The sequence below is a fragment of the Rattus rattus genome, chromosome 3, assembly GCF_011064425.1.
Source record: "Rattus rattus isolate New Zealand chromosome 3, Rrattus_CSIRO_v1, whole genome shotgun sequence".
NCBI classification, from domain to species: Eukaryota; Metazoa; Chordata; class Mammalia; order Rodentia; family Muridae; genus Rattus; species Rattus rattus.
The window spans coordinates 51,385,155-51,404,829 of NC_046156.1; the positions used below are offsets into that span (position 1 = coordinate 51,385,155).

General features: G+C 39.2%; 1 protein-coding gene across 1 annotated transcript in view; it reads left to right on the top strand.

Moving 5' to 3' along the window:
• Positions 1–19,675, top strand: part of Cd53 (CD53 molecule) — a 143,622-nt gene that overhangs the window by 67,124 nt on the left and 56,823 nt on the right. The gene's annotated exons all lie outside the window — the stretch shown is intronic.

The window sequence follows — 19,675 nt, forward strand, 5'->3', positions numbered from 1 at the left end:
TATAAAACAATTACAGGAGAGTGAACCTACTATATGCTTATATAATAGTGAATATGTGTCGTTACACATTTGTTGAATGTCAAAAAATGTACAATATCTACAGTGAATCACAATTGGTTATTGGGTGATTGTGATGTCTCACTGGTTTAACTATTTGAATACTTGGGTATGGGAGTTGGGCATTGAGAAGACTGAGTGTATAGGAACAGAGGATATATGGGAATTTGTATTTTCTGTTTTGTGGTGAACCTAAAATCTCAATAAAATAAATCTATTTAAGAAGCTATTTGCATATAAGGAGTGCAGAGATTTTGTGTCTTTTTCTGGAATATATTTGGTCTATGAAAAATATCTTATAATCAGCATAAAGAAATTATGGTACATTTACACAATGGAGTATTTCTCAGATGTTAAAAAACATGAAATGTGCAGGCAAATAGGAACTATAAAAGAAATCATCCTGAGTGAGGTAAACTAGACCCAGAAAGATAAATGTGGTATGTATTTACTTATATGTGGACATTAGCTGTTAAGTAAATGATAGATAAGCTATAATTTGTAAATCCAGAGAAGTTAGCTAAAGAGGAAGGTTCTTGGGGGCACACATGGATCTCCCTGGGTGGAGAAAATAGAACAGATTTTACTTGTAGACTGGGGGTGGGTGGGAACAGGAGAGTGGGGAACAGGTAGAAGGGAAGATGAGGTGAGGGAGAAAGTGTGTGATGAGAAGGCAGGAATTGGGGGCATTTGGGTGATGGTGTAGAAATCTAGTACAGTGGAAACTTTATGGAATGTATGAAAGTGATACTAATGAGGACTCCTAGTAAAGAGGGATATAAAGTCTCAACTGGCCATCTCTTGTCTCCAGGTAATGTTTTCAGTGGCAGGACTTGATTGAGTTGTTTGCTAAAGGGGATCCCATGGAAATCCCCAAACAACACAGGCTATGGCTAAAACAAAGGATTGCTCTCCACAAACCGACAGTGGGGCCCTGTTGCCAAGGACAACACCCACACAACTCATTAATATGGTGAAGTTGAGCTAGTGCCTACATGGAATTCTCATCTCTATGCTCTAGTCACTTCAGTGTGGGAAAGTACTCTGCAGGCTACCAAAAGAGAAATGTAGACACCAAACCAGCCACCAAACCTGACTTACAATCTGTCCTGCTTGCAAAATATGCTAGAGCAATGGTGGCACAGAACTTGTGGAAGTAGTCAACCAATGTCTGATTTGACTTAAGGCTACTCCGCATGATGAAACCCTTATTTGATGTTGCTTGGGTAGCCAATAACCAGAGACTAGATTGCCCAGAGACCTAGGGTAAAACCAAATACTACTAGTCTAAAAATATTATCAATAAAATGACTCCTATTATATTGTATTCATATATATTTGTGCCTTATTCATTCATCATTAAAGTGGCTTTTGTCCCTGCAGAAGATGGGAAGAAATGGAGAGACCCACAGACAGACATTATGCAGAAAGTCTAATCATGAGGTTTCTATCAAATCCCTTTCCTCAGAGCTTGGAAAATTCCATGGAAGAGGAGGTGAAAAGACTGTGAGGGTCAGAGGAGATGGAGAACACCAGAAGAATAAGACTTTTAAAATCAACTAAGCAAGACACATATGAGTTCACGAGGAGACTGAAGCAGCAAGCACAGGGCATACATGGATATATCTCCGTTGCTTTCTTTATACGTTACAGGGATTAGCTTAGTTTTCTTATGGAAATACTAATTGTGAAAACTTGTGGGTCTCTGACTCTTGTGCCTTTCCTTAGAACACTTTTCCTTCCTTTGGTTGCCCAAACTTCAATATGGTAGTTTTTCTTTCACCTTATATTTTATCATATTTAATTATTATCTCCTAGAATCATGTTCCTTTCTAATAAAAAGAAAGCAAGTGGCTCCAAAGGGGAGGAGAGGTTAAGATGAACTCAGAGGGCTAGAGGGGGGAAATAATAGCCACAATATATTATATGAGAGAAGGAGCTATTTTCTTTTTTCTGCTATTCCCTTATTCTTTATTTAGAATAAATGTGCTATTATTGATAATTTATTGTTGCATAGCAAATTGTTCCAAAATGTGGTAGCTTGTAATGACAGATATTTATTATCTTAGCTGCTGTATTAGATAGCTGAATCTAGCTCAGTTGGGTGCTTCTAACTCAAAGTCTTTAGGGAGAATGACAATGGATAGGAGAATATTCTCTTCTGAAGACTGAGGTGTAGGGATGGGGTCCAGAAACTATTTACTTTTTTTTCCACCATCTTTATTAAATTGGGTATTACTTATTTATGTTTCAAATGTTATTCCTTTTCCTGGTTTCCAGGTCAACATCCCCCTAACCCTTTTCCCTCCCCTTCTATGGGGGTGTTCTCCTCCCCATCCTCCCCCCATTACCGCCCTCCCCACAACAATCCCATTCACTGGGGGTTCAGCCTTGGCAGGGTCAAGGGCTTCCCTTTCCACTGGCGCCCCTACTAGGCTATTCATTGCTACCTATGAGGTTGGAGCCCAGGGTCAGTCCATGTATAGTCTTTGGGTAGTGGCTTAGTCCTTGGAAGCTCTGGTTGAGTGGCATTGTTGTTCATATGGGGTCTCACGCCCCTTCAGCTCTTTCAGTCCTTTCTCTGATTCCTTCAATGGGGGTCCTGTTCTCAGTTCAGTGGTTTGTTGCTGGCATTCGCCTATGTATTTGCCATATTCTGGCTGTGTCTCTCAGGAGAGATCTACATCTGGTTCCTATCAACCTGCACTTCTTTGCTTCATCCATCTTATCTAGTTTGGTGGCTGTATATGTATGGGCCACATGGGGGGCGGGCTATGAATGGGCGTTCCTTCACCCTCTGTTCTAAACTTTGCCTCCCTATTTCTTCCCAAGGGTATTCTTGTTCCCCTTTTAAAGAAGGAGTGAAGCATCTGCATTTTCACCATCCTTCTTGAGTTTCATGTGTTCTGTGCATCTTGTGTAATTTGAGCATTTGGGCTGATATCACTTATCAATGAGTACATACCATGTGTGTTTTTCTGTGATTGGGTTACCTCACTCAGGATGATATTTCCCAATTCCAACCATTTGCCTATGAATTTCATAAAGTCATTATTTTTGATAGCTGAATAGTATTCCATTGTGTAAATGTACCACATTTTCTGTATCCATTCCTCTCTTGAAGGGCATCTGGGTTCTTTCCAGCTTCTGGCTATTATAAATAAGGCTGCTATGAACATAATGGAGCATGTGTCTTTGTTGTATGTTGGGGCATCTTTTGGGTATATGCCCAAGAGAGGTATAGCTGGGTCCTCAGGTAGTGCAATGTCCAATTTTCTGAGGAACCTCTAGACTGATTTCCAGAATGGTTGTACCAGTCTGCAATCCCACCAACAATGGAGGAGTATTCCTCTTTCTCCACATCCTTGCCCGCATCTGCTGTCACCTGCGTTTTTGATCTTAGCCATTCTGTCTGGTGTGAGGTGGAATCTCAGGATTGTTTTGATTTGCATTTCCCTTATGACTAAAGATGTTGAACATTTCTTTAGGTGCTTCTCAGCCATTCGATATTCCTCAGCTGTGAATTCTTTGTTTAGCTCTGAACCCCATTTTTAATAGAGTTATTTGTCTCCCTGCAGTCTAACTTCTTGAGTTCTTTGCATATTTTGGATATGAGCCCTCTATCAGTTGTAGGATTGATAAAGATCTTTTCCCAATCTGTTGGTTGTTGTTTTGTCCTAACGACAGTGTTCTTTGCCTTACACAAGGTTTGGAGCTTTATGAGGTCCCATTTGTTGATTCTTCATCTCAGTGTATAAGCCATTGGTCTTTTGTTCAGGAAATTTTATCCAGTGCCCATGTGTTCAAGATTCTTCCCCGCTTTTCCTTCTATTAGTTTGAATGGATCTGGTTTGATGTGGAGGTCCTCAATCCACTTGGACTTAAGCTTTTTACAGGGTGATAAGCATGGATTGATCTGCAATCTTCTACATGCTTACCTTGATGTGACTTTAACCAAGCAAGTGAAAGATCTGTATGATAAGAAATTCAAGTCTCTCAAGAAAGAAATTAAAGATCTCAGAAGATGAACGATCTCCCTTGCTCATGGATTTGCAGGATTAATATAGTAAAAACGGCCATTTTACCAAAAGTGATCTATAGATTCAATGCAATCCCCACCAAAATTCCCATCCAATTCTTCATAGAATTAGACAGAACAATTTGCAGATTCATCTGGAATAACAAAAATCCCAGGAAAACTAAAACTATCCTCAACAGTAAAAGGATTTTGGGGGAATCACTATCCCTGAACTCAAGCAGTATCACAGAGAATAGTGACAAAAACTGTATGGTATTGGTACAGAGACAGGCAGATAGACCAGTGAAATAGAATTGAAGACCCAGAAATGAACCCACACACCTATGGTCACTTGATCTTTGACAAAGGAGCCAACCATCAAGTGGTAAAAATATAGCCTTTTCAGCAAATGGTGCTGGTTCAACTGGAAACTATTTTCAATAAACTGGAAAAATAAAAAAAGTGAATGTGGGACAAATTTTGTGACATGAGGGATAAAGACTTTTGGATGAAAAGGCAGGCAAAAACCACATTTACATCTGAAAAATCCTTCTAGGCAGGTCTCAAGATTAGGACTGAAAACCCAGAATTTTTAGGGCAACCTTTCATTAAAGTGTACGGTATGAAATATAAATACATCAATTTTAGAAACCAAAATCATTTGGAACATACATAACTTTTACTCTCCAATATTTTTTCTGTAGTTGATCAATAATGTCTGATCTGAATATCCCATCGTAGGGTTTCTTGAAAACATTTACAGGTACCATTGTAAGAAAATGAAAAATTTACAATTAATTATACAGTTATGATTTTATACTATTTACTCTTGAATAATTTCACATAAAACCAATATGAGAGATTTTAAAAGATCTTATAATCACTTGTATTTTAGGATTTAGAAGTAGGAAGATGAAGATTTACAGAAATGAAGGCAATTAAAGAATTATAGCAATATCTCCAGTGGTGTTTTCTCTGTCACTACAGCAGTAAGCACAATTAATCACGAAGACGTTGTATTTACTTAATGCCACTCCCTGTTGCCAGGTCTTCTGTGAGACCCTTCTTGCTGGACATGCTTTCAGGAGTTACAATAGAGGGCATGCTGGATATGTGTTTGTTCTTAATTAAAAATCAACTTAGTTCAAAGTTCTTTTTTTTTTATCTTTATTAACTTGAGTATTTCTTATTTACATTTCGATTGTTATTCCCTTTCCCGGTTTCCGGGCCAACAACCCCCTCCCCTTCTCAATGGGTGTTCCCCTCCCCATCCTCCCCCCATTACCGCCCTCCCCACAACAATCACGTTCACTGGGCGTTCAGTCTTGGCAGGATCAAGGGCTTCCCCTTCCATTGGTGCTCTTACTAGGCTATTCATTTCTACCTATGAGGTTGGAGCCCAGGGTCAGTCCATGTATAGTCTTTGGGTAGTGGCTTAGTCCCTAGTTCAAAGTTCTTATTTCTGAGCCAGCTTTAGAATAGCAAAGCTGATGGCAGCACTGCATACTCAGATATTGTCTATTTCTTGAAAAGTATACACTCCTAGTTCTGAGAATAGGATTATGTGGTCTTGTGGTCTTTTCTTAACCAGTTGAGCTAAGAGATTTTTTTTGTCATTAGTGGAGGTTAGTCAAGAACTGAGCTGTGTGTGTAATAACACATTTATACTTCATGAAAACACATGAACGTTTTGCTTTTCTTCAGACAAAATTACCTTTTACTTGAGTCTCACCCAAATTTAGAAGAATATTATTGATATTATAATGTATTCCAAGTAGCAGTAAAATTTGTCAGCTTTCAGTTCCCTGCAGTTTGCTCAACTATAACAAATTATCAATAGTCTATTTGGGGGAATGGAGTGATAGATGGAAGCAATTTTCTGCATCATAGGCAAGCTTTAAATTTGAGCTTTACCCCCTCCCCCTTTTAACACTGTGGTCTTGGATAAATTACCAAACTCATGAATCTTAGCATTTCTTCTTTGTGAAGAAAGAAGACACTATATTTATCCTTCACTTGTCCAAGTGAAATCATGTGCAGCATATAGGTTGCCTCACAAGTTATGGCTGTTTGAATGCGAATGGCCCCATAAGTTCATATATTTGAACGTTTGGGCCCTCAGTTAGTGGAATGGTTTAGGAAGGATTAGGAGATATATACTTGTTGAAGGCAGTGTGGCACTAGGGCTGGGCTTTGAGGTCCACAGCATTCCAAGTTAGCGCTCTCTGTCTCACGTTCACATATCAAGTATAAACCTCAACTAATGCTCCAGCATCATGCCTGCCTGACTGTTGCCATTCTTTCTGTCATGGTTTTCATGAACTCTAACCCTCTGAAACCATTAAGTCTCCAAGTGAAACACTTTCTTTCATAAGTTGCCTTGGTCATGGTATTTTTATTACAGCAATAGAAAAGAAACTAGGACACAAATAGGGTCTAGAGGATCAAGAGCTCAGTAATTCTTCCAGGTTCCACCTTCCACACAAACCCTAGAAAGAAACTATTATTCTGTAGGTATTGACTTTGGATATTGTGATGGCTATTCCTGGTTGTCAACTTGACTACATCTGGAATGAACTACAATCCAGAAATGGAGGGCACACATGTGCTTTAGATCTTGAAGCTGGAAGACACAGGTTTCTGACACAGGATCTTTAATCCTTAAAGATCTTTGAGTCCAAGGTCAGCCTGGGACAAAGCAAATTCCAGATCCAGGTACTGTGCTACACTTTGATCTGGGCCACACCTTCTGCTATATAAGGACATTAGAAGAAGGAAGAGTCACTCTTCTTTGACTGCTTGCCCTTACTTGACAGCATATCTGTTGGAACTTGCTTCTGCAGAAGACCAGCTTAAACAACTATCCTCATGAGACTGAGCAAATACTAGATTCTTGGACTTCCCATTCATAGCTGCCCATTGTTGGGTTAGTTGGACTGTAGACTAAAATCATTACAATAAATTCCCTTAACATATAGAGACATTCCATAAGTTCTTTGACTCTAGAGAACCCCAAATAAAATGTATGGTTAATCTATTCTGTATTTTTCACAGATAAGAAGAAACCTCTTGGAAGATCTGATAGACTTTATCACCTAATTATAGAGTCACAGCTGGAATCCAGTACTTCTGAGTACAAGCATTTATTCCATATAACATCCTTCTGATTCAGTGGCTTCTTTTTTTTTTTTGCCCAAGAGCACATAAAGAACTTCTATTTGTACTGCAACTGCCTATGGAACCAAATTTTGTGTAGTTAGTGGGGAGGTAGTATAGTCAGACATTCCTCAGCAGCCCACAGTGCTCCTCCAAGGGCGCATCCTGGAATCAGTTCACAGATCCTCAAGGTTTTTGTGGTCAGTAAACCACTGTCAGCAGGGGAAATACTTCCTTAGGATTCCTTTTGTAGAAAGCCACAACTCTTGCCTTCTCATATATGGAAGGGAAGATATTTGTTTCTAATTGGCTTCCTAGTTCTATAAGACAGTAAAATAAAACATGAATTGTGGAACTCCTTCTTTTTGTGGGGTCTATCAAATCTGAAATGCCATGTTCTTTGCACCACAACTGGAAGTACATCTTGTTGCAAAGAGCTAAAAAGTATGACTACTTAGATCATTGGTTTTCAACCTATCTCAAAAAATTATATTATCATTTATACTAGTAGAAAATTGTAGTTATGAAGTAGCAACAAAAATAACTTTATGGTTGGGGTCACTACAACATGAGGAACTGTACTAAAGGGTTGCAGCATTAAAAAGGCTGAGAACTGCTGACACCTAGACCACTGAATTTCTAGCCTTAGAGTTGGGGAAACATTTCAAAGCCAATAAAATGCAGGAAGGAGGATGCATAGTCTGTTGAGTCCTACTTCCTTTGTGCTCTGAGATGTTCTGCTTTTCCTTTATCTTATTTATTATCATTCCATTCAAACTTTCATTTGAATAAACACTAGGTCCCACAAAGGCATACCCATATATGTTTACTTTTGCTAGAACTATCCTTTCTTTTTAGCCTCTCTTCTTTCTTACTTTCTTTTTTGGAAGGGCCTTTTTTCTCAGATTCATTCATTCATTCATTCATTTTATATGGGTACACTGCAGCTGTCTTCTGACATGCCAGAAGAGGTCATTGGATTCTATTACAGCTGGTTGTGAGCCACCAGGTGGCTGGGTCATCTCATTTCTCCTGCCCATATGATATATATATATACATGTATATGTATATGTATATGTATATGTATATGTATATGTATATGTATATGTATATGTATATGTATATGTATATGTATATACACACACACACATACACACACATATATTTATATCTCTATCTATCTATCTATCTATCTATCTATCTATCTATCTATCTATCTATCTATCCCAGGGAATATATTTGGCTTAATTTAAACCCAGTAGGTTTGAGGACAAAAAGTTTGATCTGGATAAGAAGAGAAAAACAACTATTTAGAGAAAGAGAGAGAGTTACTATTTGGATTGCAAGCCTTTATAGATCAAGTAATTCACTGCCACTTCTACTGTAATATAAAAGTAATTGCTCTCAATTAATACATAGTAATTGCACATATTTATAGGCACAATGTCATAATTTGAGTAGTATAAAATAGATATGATCAAATCATGAAATTAGTATGCCCATCTCCTATCTCTTTAAATATTATCATGCCTTTTTATTGGAAGCCAATAATCTGTTTTTTATACAGTAAATATGGTGTTGCAAATTAACATCATCCCATCTTGGTAGAGAATTCTATAACTTTTTCCTTGCTTAAAGGTGTATTTTAGTACTCTTTATATAATCTTATAATCTCTCTGTGGTGCTTTGAAAAGAACTGTCCCCTATAATCTTGGGCACTTGAACACTTGGTTCTTGTTGATAGCCATGTTCAGGGAGGTTTAAGCACTGCAGCCTTGTTGGGAGAAGTATGTCAGTAGGGGCAGGATTTGATAGTAAAAGTCTCCAATTACTTCTAGTTTGCTTTCACTGCTCTCTGTTTTGTGCTTAAGCTCTCAGTTTCCTACTTCTGCTGCCATGCCTGCTACTTGTCGCCTCCGTCTCCGTCCCGCAGAAAGGAGCGACACCATGATGTTCTTCTCAAAGCAGTTTATTCAGGGACCTTCTAGCATGTAAGCAGCAACAAATCTCTTTTCTTTCCTTCCTTTTCCCCAGTCCCCCCAGCACACCCCCTTATATCCTCCCTCAACTCTGCCTCCTCAGTCCAGACTTCGTAATCTCAGTTCATAGGTCCACGTCACATGGCCTGATCTTGCGTCATGGTGCGCCTGTGCAGCTCTCACAATGGACGTGGCTAGCTTCAGGTGTGTGAGGAAGTCAGGTGCTAGTCATGAGACTTAGCTGCAGTCCCGGGCGCCATCTTGGGACTGCCGCCACACCCGCTCCGCACATCCTTTGTGACTGTACAGCTCAGAATGGCTCCCTACAGCTACTTGCTCCTGTGTTTCCCAGACATCATGGACATTATCCCTCTAGAACAATAAGTCAAGATAAGCTTTCTTCCATAAGTCTCTTATGCTCATGGTACTTAATCACAGTAACAGAAAAGGAACTATTATATCCTTTCATTCTTTGTAGACTGTAATTATCACTACCCTACATCTTCGATATCACAATTTTAGCTTTGTCATGTGAGGAATAATATGCAGTACTTATCTTTCTGTGTCTGTTTTATTTTTTTAGTATATAGGCCTCTAATTCCATCCACGTTGCTTTAAATAACAGGATTGCATTACCCTTATGACTGACTGCTATTTTATTTGAAAAACACCATGTTTGTTTGCTTTTTAAATAAACTCATCTGATCATAAGCATTTCACTGGATTGGAGAAAAGACAACTTATTCAATAAGTAATATTGGGAAAATTGGATATTCATAAACAAAGAAGAAAAACCAGACATTTCTCACTCTAGTAAGAGACAGCTCAATTAGACCAAAGACATAGATGCAAGAAAACTGTGAAACTACTAGAAGAAAATACTGGAGAAAGACTTCAAGACATTAGTATAGGCAGTGATTATTTTGGATAAAAGCCTAGAAACACAGTCTGCAAAAGCAAAAACAGAAAAGAAGAATTATATCAAACTAAGAAACTTCTGAAGAGCAAATTAAGAGAATAGCTTTGTATACATCCCAGTATTATTATCTCAAATACAAAATAAAAATAAAAGAAAACAGTAAAAAGAAAGGTAGGTATAGTGGCACATCAGTGTATCTCCAGAGTTCTGAAGGTACAGGTAATGTGATTGCCACAAGTCTGAAGCCAATCCAGGGTAAATAGAAAACTCCATGCTAACCAGGACCACACAGCCAGAGCTTGTCTCAAAACCAAACCAAACCAAAACAAACCAAACCAAACCAAACCAACCAACCAACCAACCAAACAAACAAAAAACAACACAAAAGTTAAAAATTAAGCAAAACTAAGCAAAAACTTAAAATATCTGAAAAGTGGACAATCTGAAAAGCTATTTGGAAATGGAAGACATATAAACGGAGAAGTATATGAAACGATGTTCAGCATCACAAGTCAAGGAAACAGAAGTCAATACCATGGTTTGGTATCATTTTTTTATAGTCAGAATGATTAAATTTAGAAAAAGTCATTTTTTTAAAAAGAGGATGCAGACAAAGGGGAACTCATGAGCTGTTGGTGAAGAATGTAAATGAGCACAGCTACCATGTAAAATACATAGTGTGGAAGTTCCATAAAGAACTGAAAACAGAAGTAACATGTATTTGAGTAAGTCTTCCCATTTCTGGGTATACATCTAAAGGGGATAAAATCTTTATGTCAAAAAGACATTGGGGGGGTTGGGGATTTAGCTCAGTGGTAGGGCGCTTGCCTAGCAAGCACAAGGCCCTTGGTTCGGTCCCCAGCTCAAAAAAAAAAAAAAAAAAAAAAAGAAAAGAAAAAAAAAAGACACTTGTTCAAAAGTGTTTATTGTAGCAATATTCACAATAGTCAAGGCATGTGCAGTTAAGATTGTAGTCTTTTAAGCTTCTAGAAGTCTATATAAAGTTCATTCTCAAAATGAGAGTAAAAATTAGCTAAAGTCAGTCATAAAGTGACAACAAATGATGCCTATGCTATTTATAGACATGGCAAAAGACAGGATGCTGCCTGATGCTCTGTATGTTCTTGACTGTATTTCCAGAGCTGTTTAGTCTGTTGGTGATGCATGAACTGAGGTTTCAATGTAGTCGAGGTTGCAGTAGGGTCGGGGCAGGAAGGAGGTATCATAGCTATGGCTACCATCACGGCAATTAGTTGTCTGTTTGACAGTCCTATCACTCTTCTTTTTCTGAGTTTAGGCAACACAGCATGGAAGTCTGGGTTATAATGCTATCAGGTTTGGTAGCTCTTAAGTATTCTCATGTTCAAAGAAGACAGAAGCTTACTAAGAGAGTGTCACATTATCCTGTTGAAATAAAAAGAGTCTATAGGACAAAGAGACCACTTCTTGTACATTCTGGGCTCTGCCTGTCTTCCTAAGGAATAAGAATGCAAGATTATGATAGCTGCTGGTTTTCCAAATAGCAGAGATCAAGGACCAGTCTCTTACCTGTTTTATATCTTATGTTCTGAATGTGAAATAAATCAGGAAGATTGAGTAGTTGTTATCTAAGAACTATATTGAGAATAATAATTAATATTTTATCATACTTATAATTTTATAAAGCTTTTCTATACTCCTAAGAAACAGAAGTTATTCCTATGATACATAAAAATTCACCAAGACTCAAAGATGTTAAGTGACATGCTGTGCTGGATAGTTCTATGTCATCTTGGCATAGCTAAATTCATCTGAGTGGAGGGTACCTAAACTAAGAAAATGACTCCATAAGATTTGTCTATATGCAAGCCTAGAGGGCATTTTCTTTTCTTTTCTTTTTTTTAATCTTTACTAACTTGAGTATTTCTTATTTACATTTCGATTGTTATTCCCTTTCCCAGTTTCCAGGCCAACATCCCCCTAACCCCTCCCCCTCCCCTTCTATATTTGTGTTCCCCTCCCCCATCCTCCCCACATTTCCGACCTCCCCCCCACAATAACGTTCACTGGGGGTTCAGTCTTGGCAAGACCCAGGGCTTCCCTTCCACTGGTGCTCTTACTAGGCTATTCATTGCTACCTATGAGGTCAGAGTCCAGGGTCAGTCCATGTATAGTCTTTGGGTAGTGGCTTAGTCCCTGGAAGCTCTGGTTGGTTGACATTGCTATTCGTATGGGGTCTTGAGCCCCTTCAAGCTCTTCCAGTCCTTTCTCTGATTCCTTCAACGGGGGTCCCGTTCTCAGTTCAGTGGTTTGCTGCTGGCATTTGCCTATGTATTTCCTGTATTCTGGCTGTGTCTCTCAGGAGAGATCTACATCCGGTTCCTGTCGGCCTACACTTCTTTGCTTCATCCATTTTATCTAATTTGGTGGCTGTATATGTATGGGCCACATGTGGGGCAGGCTCTGAATGGGTGTTCCTTCTGCCTCTGTTTTAAACTTTGCCTCCCTATTCCCTGCCAAGGGTATTCATGTTCCCCTTTTAAAGAAGGAGTGAAGCATTCGTATTTTGGTCATCCTTCTTGAGTTTCATGTGTTCTGTGCATCTAGGGCAATTCAAGCATTTGGGCTAATAGCCACTTATCACTGAGTGCATACCATGTGTGTTTTTCTGTGATTGGGTTACCTCACTCAGGATGATATTTTCCAGTTCCCTCCATTTGCCTATGAATTTCATAAAGTCATTGTTTTTGATAGCTGAGTAATATTCTATTGTGTAGATGTACCACATTTTCTGTATCCATTCTAGAGGGCATTTTCTTAATTAGTGAGGGCCCAACCCATTTTAGGTGGTGCCATCCTTGGAACTGTGGTCCTGGCTTCTATAAAAGAGCAGACTGAGCAAGTCGTGCAGAGCAAACTAGGAAGCAGGAGTGGCCTCTGCACCAGCTTCTACCTCCAATATCCTGCCCTGTGTGAATTCCTACCCTCGCTGATTTTGATGATGAACTGTTATATGGAACTGTAAATAAAATAAGTTCTTTCCTCTGCATCAGCTTCTGCCTCCAGCATTCTGCCCTGTGTGAATTCCTACCCTCACTGATGTTGATGATAAACTGTAAATAAATAAATTCTTTCCTACCCAAGTTTCTTTTAGTCATGGTGTTTTATCACCACAAAAGTAACCTTAATAAGACAATGACTTTCTAAACTATTTTTGTGGATATTTTGTTTTCCAGCACTATGCTGTTTCTACTGTAGCATATTCCTAGGTCTAAGATTTCATAACTCATTTTTTCTTTTCCTAAATTTGATTAGGATGATTTATATGTTACAGAATGTAAGTGTTTAGAATTCTAAAATTTGGTTCATACAATATGAATATCAGGATAAACACCCTTTATCCTGAGAAGTGAATTACCATAAATTTGATATATGTTGCTGAGAACTCATATCATTTATAGGGTCTAAAGTGAATGCCTGTAATGTATCACAGGCATTATATATGCCTCCCAAATGTACTTTGGCACACAATTTGGTAGTTTTTTTACCCATGAGTTGATTAATATATCATGTATCAACACAATTCACTCATGAGCTTGAATATCTGTAAGATCTCTTTTCTATCTTAAGGTTGTTTTCTGTTTTAGTATTATTTTGGATTGTTCAGCAATATAGAGTAGGCTGACATTGTGTTGTTCCTTTTATGGTTTTGTTCTTTTTCCCTAAATGGGTGGTAGACATTGATGAACGAACAGAATTAAAATAAAACCTAGTAAGTTTGTATATAATGTGCCACACTGTCATTCAAAAACATTTGAAGTTAATATACAAAGTTTTCTTATGGCAGTTTTATAATACTTAGTTTATGTTGACCCTTTATCTTAGGTTGATACCCCATTGGGGATCAAGTTTACAGGTTTGCCTAAGACTATCAGAAAGCATAGATATTTACATTGCAATTCACAACAGTAGAACATTACAGTTATGAAGTAGCAGTGAAAATCATTTTATGGTTGGGATCACTACAACATAAAGAACTATATTAAAGGGTTGCAGCATTAGGAAGCTTGAGAATTATTGCTCTATCTTTTAACTTGTTCCTCTATTCCGACTTCCTACCACCTTTCCTCCTGTACCATTCCACCCTTAATATTCCTCTTTCTGTTTTCATGTCACATAGGTTCTGTTGTCTTATCTATCTCACTTCCTTAAAGTTTTTTCCCCTCTTCTCATGGACCCCTTTCTAGTTTAAGACCTTTGCCCATATTACCATTAGAATATTCTCATTTTAATGTATTTTCCAATTCCATCTGTCTTACTTAATTTTCAAGTTTTCTTCATGACTGACAAAATTCTATTATCTCCGTGTACTATATTTTCACTATCCATTCTTCAACTGATGAGAATTTAGGCAAATTTAGGCTAATCTACTTATTTACTATTGTGAGGAGGAAATAATTATGGATATACAAGCATTTCTGGGGTAGGCTTCTCTATCTCTCCATATCTATCTATCTATCTATCTATCTATCTATCTATCTATCTATCTATTTATCTATCTATCTATCTATCATCTACCTATGATTAGAAACCTGAAGGTGCTATAGTTGGGATATGTACCCAACTATAGGAAATGACTAGAAAACAGGCTGAGCAATCAATGAGGAGAAAGCCAGTAAGCAATACTCTGCCATGGCCTCTATCAGTTTTTGTTGAGAAATATTCACATTGATTTCATAATTGCTGCACTATTTTGTACTTCTACCAACAGTGAAAGACCATCAGAGTTCCCCTTTTTCCATATACTCTTCTGCATTTGTTATCATTATTAAATTTTGTTTTGCATTTTGAAATATTTAAAATTTAAAATATAATCACATCGTTACATTGTTTTCCTTTTCCTCTCCTTCCTCTAACTTTTCTCATGCCTCTCTTCTTTACCCTCTCTCAAATTCATGGCTTCTTTTAAAAGATTACTACTGATATACATACATACATATATATATATATATATATATATGAAAATATAAGACACAACCTATTGAATCCACTTAGTGACACACACACACACACACACACACACACACACACACACACACACACATGATTTCATGGCTGACCACTTGGCACTGATAAACATTTGGAGAACTATTTTGGGAGAGACTAATTTTACTTAAATAGCCATTAGTTTGCCTGTACTAATTCTTTGTCTAGGGGTGGGACCCCATGAGATTTTCTCCTTCCATGTTAGCATGTCTGTTGGTGTTGTCATTTTTATACCTTGTTTACACAGCCATATTGTTGAGGAATCATGCATAGAGTTTCCCTGACACTTTCAAGAGCACTAGAGGAATAGCAGAATACAAGTGATATCAAGGATGAAATGAGAAAAATGGGGGAAGTGTAGGTGGAGAGTGGGAAGGGAGATCAACCTAGAAAGAAAAGAAGGATAAATATAATATTGGAAAAACCATAGGAATCATATTAGTTTTTATTTACCTGAAATTACATATAGTATATAAATGTATGTATATAGTTTAAATGAAATTTTATCACTTGGAGTGATAATATTCCCAAGATCCATACTCTAGCTAACAAAACTCCCAATAACAAGTGTGGCAAACTTCCTTTTGAGTTATTAGTCAGGGGAGACCAAGAGATGCCCTAAACAACATAGACTATTTGATTTCTGTTTCAAGGTTTCTACTGCTGTGCTAAATAAAAAAATCAACTTTGGAGAAACAAGATTATTTCAAGTTACAACTCTCAGGTTATTCTTGATTGCTAAGGGAAGTCAGGGCAGGAACGCAAGTGGGACTGGAACCTGGAACCAAAAACTGATACAGAGGCCATGGCAGAGTACTGCTTACTGGCTTTCTCCTCATTGACTGCTCAGCCTGTTTTCTAGTAGCACCTGGGAACATCATCCCAGGAGGTGTACCTCCAGAGTGTGCTGGACCCATGTCAATCATCAGTCCATTAAATGGACCGCAGGCCAATCTGTTGGATGCATTTTCCCCCGTTGAGGTTCATTTTTCTCAAATTAGCCTAGCTTGTGTCAAGTTGACATAAAATTAGCTAACACAATTGACTACTTGTTAACTTGATGTGCAAACACATCACAACTGAACTATACCTTTCCTTTTCTTTCCTGTTACAACTAGGATTCATGTTAAAGTTACTATGACATCATTAAACATTCCAATTTTTTAAAACTACCACAGTCATTAAAACTTCAAACACTTTAAAATAGCAAAGTTTCTTTAAAATATCCAAAGTTCAAATATATACAGTCTCCTAAATTTCTAGTGTCTCTACTGGGTTCCTGTAAAATTAAAAACAAACAAATAAACAAAAAAAAACCCCCAAAAGTTAACTGTCTCAATTTGAGACCCATTCTATGGGCAAGCACCAATCCATGGCACTATTAATGATACTCTGTTATGCTAGAAGACATAAACCTAGCATAACTGTCAGATGCTCCATCTAGCAGCTGACTGAAACATATGCAGATACCCATAGCCAAACATTGGATGGAGGTTAGGAACTCTTATGGATGAGTTGGGGAAGAATTGTAGGCCTTGAAGGAGTTAGGAACCCTACAGGAAGACCAACAGAGTCAAGTAATCTGAACACTTGGGAGCTCTTAGAGACTGAGTCACCAACCAAAGAGCATACACAGGCTGGACTGAGGCCATCAGCCCATATGTAACAGATATGCAGCTAATTCTTCATGCGGGCCCCCCAACAATTGGAGTGGAGGCTGTCCCTAAAGTTGTTGCCTGTCTGTGGAATCCATTTCCTAATAGGGCTGCCTTGTCTGGCCTCAGTGGGAGAGGATGATCCTAACCTTTCAGAGACTTGATGTGCCAGGGTGGGGAACTACACAGAGGGGACACAGTGTCTTAGAAGAGAAGAGGAGAGTGGATGGGAGGAAAGACTCTGTGAGGGGAAGACTTGGAAGGGGGTCAGTAATTGGGCTGTAAAACAACAACAACAACAACAACAACAACAACAACAACAACAACAAAAACCCCAAAAAACCTGACTCTTACTTCAAGAAGGAAGACTCAGGACACTGTCACAAATCAAAGCAAAAACTAAATTCAATACAGTAAAGAGTTCAGTACTTGATATTGGTGTCCCATTCATGATCCTCTGGACTCCCAAGGGCCTGGTACACCTTTACCCTCTATAGCATAGGCAGCTTCTCTCCTAGGCTCAGGGTGGTTCCACTCCATGTTTGGTCAGTGGGAGACGATGCTCCTAACCCTTCAGAGACTTGATGTGCCAGGGTGGGGGATTACACAGAGGGGACCCAGCCTCTTAGAGGCTGTCCTTAATGAGTAGCCTATTGTGCTGGGCTCTTCTGGTTTAACTGAGTTATGCTTTCACCAGCAGCCTCCCAAGGTTTCTCTTCAGGCACATGGTGTCAACTTTCACTTTCATCCATGACTCCTTCAATTCTGTGTCTTCTATTGTAACAAGGCTGAACCTTCACTAATGATCTTTCTTGTTGTCACTTCAGGACTCTCCTGCTACACTGTGTCAAGCTTCAGATGTTCTCCATGAACCTCATGCCTTAAAAAACAGTAAGCCAGAAGCTAGAAAGAAGCCAGATGCCCTTCAACAGAGGAATGGATACCGAAAATGTGGTACATCTACACAATGGAATATTACTCTGCTGTGAAAAACAATGACTTCATGAAATTCATAGGCAAATGGATGGAACTGGAAAATATCATCCTGAGTGAGGTAACCCAATTACAGAAAAACACACATGGTATGCACTCATTGATAAGTGGCTATTAGCCCAAATGCTCGAATTACCCTAGATGCACAGAACACATGAAACTCAAGAGGGATGACCAAAATGCCAGTGCTTCACTCCTTCTTTAAAAGAGAAACAAGAATACCCTTGGGAGGGAGTAGGGAGGCAAAGTTTAGAACACAGGCTGAAGGAACACCCATTCAGAGCCTGCCCCACATGTGGCCCAAACACATGCAGCCACTAATCTAGATAAGATGGATGAAGCAAAGAAGTGCAGGCTGACAGGAACCAGATGTACATCTCTCCTGAGAGACACAGCCAGAATATGGCAAATACATAGGCAGCAAACCACTGAACTGAGAACGGGACTCCCATTGAAGGAATCAGAGAAAGGACTGAAAAAGCTTGAAGAGGCTTGAGACCCCATATGAACAACAATGCCAACCAACCTGAGCTTCCAGGGACTAAGCCACTACCCAAAGACTATACATGGTCTAACCCTGGGCTCCAACTGCATAGGTAGCAATGAATAGCCTAGTAAGGGCACCAGTGGAAGGGGAAGCCCTTAGTCCTGCCAAGACTGAACCCCCAGTGAATGGGATTGTTGTGGGGAGGGCGGTAATGGGGGGAGGACGGGAGGGGAACACCCATATGGAAGGGGAGGGTGAGGGGTAAGGGGAATGTTGGTCTCGAAACCAGGAAAGGTAATAACAATTGAAATGTAAATAAAAAATACCCAATTTAATAAAGATGGAGGAAAAACAAAACAAAACAAAACAAAACAAAACAACAACAACAAAAAACAGTAAGGCCTGAGCACCTCCTATCTACATCATGAAATTCAGAATGCCAGAATAGGATTCAGTTGACACCCTCTCTCGACCACAATTTTTGTATGCTGGCCCTGAGGATGTAGTTCTATATTTACAATTCTCAAAGATGCTTCTCTCTCTCTCTCTCTCTCTCTCTCTCTCTCTCTCTCTCTCTCTCTCTCTCTCTCTCTCTCTCTTAAACTATTTTATTTATTTACATTTCAGTCATTGCCCCCTCCTATTCCCCTTCCCCCACAGTTCCTCCTTCCTCTTGCCTCCATGAGAGTGCTCCCCGACCAGGCATCCTTCTTCCATGGGGCCTCACGTCTCTCCAGGATTAGGAGCATCTGAGCCACTGAGGCCAAGCCATTCTGTCCTCTGCTATATATGCTCCAGGGGCCTCAGACCAGCGTATGTATACTACCTTCTTGCTGGCTCAGTCTCTGGTAGCTCCTAGATGTCTGGGTTAGTTGAGACTGCTAGTCTTCCTATGGGATCGCTCTCACCTTCAGCTTCTTCAGTCCTTCTTCTAATTCAACCATAGGGGTTCCCAACTTAAGTTCAGTGGTTGAGTATAAGCATCTGTGTCTGTCTCAGTCAGTCTCTTGTAAGGCCTCTCAGAGGACAGACTTGCTAGGCTCCTGCCTGTAAACACATCATAATATCAGTAATAGCATCAGGCCTTGGTACTCCCCCATGAGATAGATCACAAGTTGGGCCGGTCCTTGGACCAACTTCCTTTGGTCTCTTCTCTATTTGTGTTCCCAAATTTCTTTTAGACAGGAACAATTCTGGGTCCCGAATTTTGACTGAGGTTTGGCAACCTTTTCCCTCCACTTAATGCCCTGTCTACCTGCTGGAGGTGGATTCTTCGAGCTGCCTTTCTCCACTGTTGAGCATTTTGGCTAAGGTCACCCTCATTGAGACCTGGGAGTCTCTTACCTCCCAAGTCTCTGGTACTTTCTAGAGGGGCCCCCACAAGAT